The sequence below is a fragment of the Suncus etruscus genome, chromosome 1 (assembly GCF_024139225.1).
Source record: "Suncus etruscus isolate mSunEtr1 chromosome 1, mSunEtr1.pri.cur, whole genome shotgun sequence".
Lineage (NCBI taxonomy): Eukaryota > Metazoa > Chordata > Mammalia > Eulipotyphla > Soricidae > Suncus > Suncus etruscus.
Window position 1 is genome coordinate 53843248 of NC_064848.1, and position 904 is coordinate 53844151.

Here is a 904-nt window from a genome sequence, read left to right on the forward strand (position 1 = left end):
GAAAATAAATCACCCAAATTAATAGAAAAAAATCTCAGATTGGAGGTTAATTCTGTAATAGAATAAAAAGACAATTCTCCAAAGAACTATAAATGTCTAGTAAATATAAAGTTCAATTTTAGTAAAAAGCAAAAATAATTGTGAGTTAAAGCCAAAATTTATTTTAAGTCATATTCGTTGCAGTATAATATATAACAGTAGAAAGCCTGTCTAGAGTGCAGGCCAGTGTGGGGTGGGAAGGAAGGACACTTGTAATATTGGTCATGGGAATGTTGCACTGGTGAAGGATTTTATATATATATTAAAAAATCAAAAAAGAAAAAAAAAGAAAAGACAAGGCCTCCAATTCTTACCACAGGGTGTGTTCTTTACACTGACTGTATAGAAAGAGGAGGTACAGTAAATGCACCCCATATACACCTCAACACAGGCCCTTTGCCTGGTCTGTATTGTGAATTGGGGGACAAAGAAAAAGTATAATATATGAACACTAGGAGTTAACCTGTTCAAATTAGAATTCGATAAGTTTTGACAAATATAACAAAGTTTGTGAAAATTCCATCAAAATCATTATAGCCAATACATTTGATTCAAGTAAATTTCCATAATCCTCAATTTCCTCAGATCCCTTGTCAATCATTTATTTTATTCCTAATAGCTAATCCAACTTTTTTTCTTGTACTGTTTCTCTTTTTCGGTATGTCATGGAAACAGAATCACAATTAGTGGCCATTTAGTCTGACTCAATATATTTTTTCCAGTCACATCAATAATGAATGACATAAATGGTAAGAAGAATGCTAGTAAGTATGCCTAATGTCTTAAACAAAGATAAAAAATAAAACTATTTCTGATTGTGGAAAATCATAATTATCTTAAATAGCCAATATAAAAATAGAAAGTA

The 904-nt window shown here is 30.5% G+C and overlaps 1 non-coding gene across 1 annotated transcript; it reads left to right on the top strand.

The window, feature by feature from the left end:
- Positions 1-337: 337 nt before the first annotated feature.
- LOC126031356 (small nucleolar RNA SNORA51) lies at positions 338-469 on the top strand. The gene has a single exon (XR_007503283.1). It is a non-coding gene; the product is annotated as a small nucleolar RNA SNORA51 (small nucleolar RNA).
- The last annotated feature ends 435 nt before the right edge of the window (positions 470-904 follow it).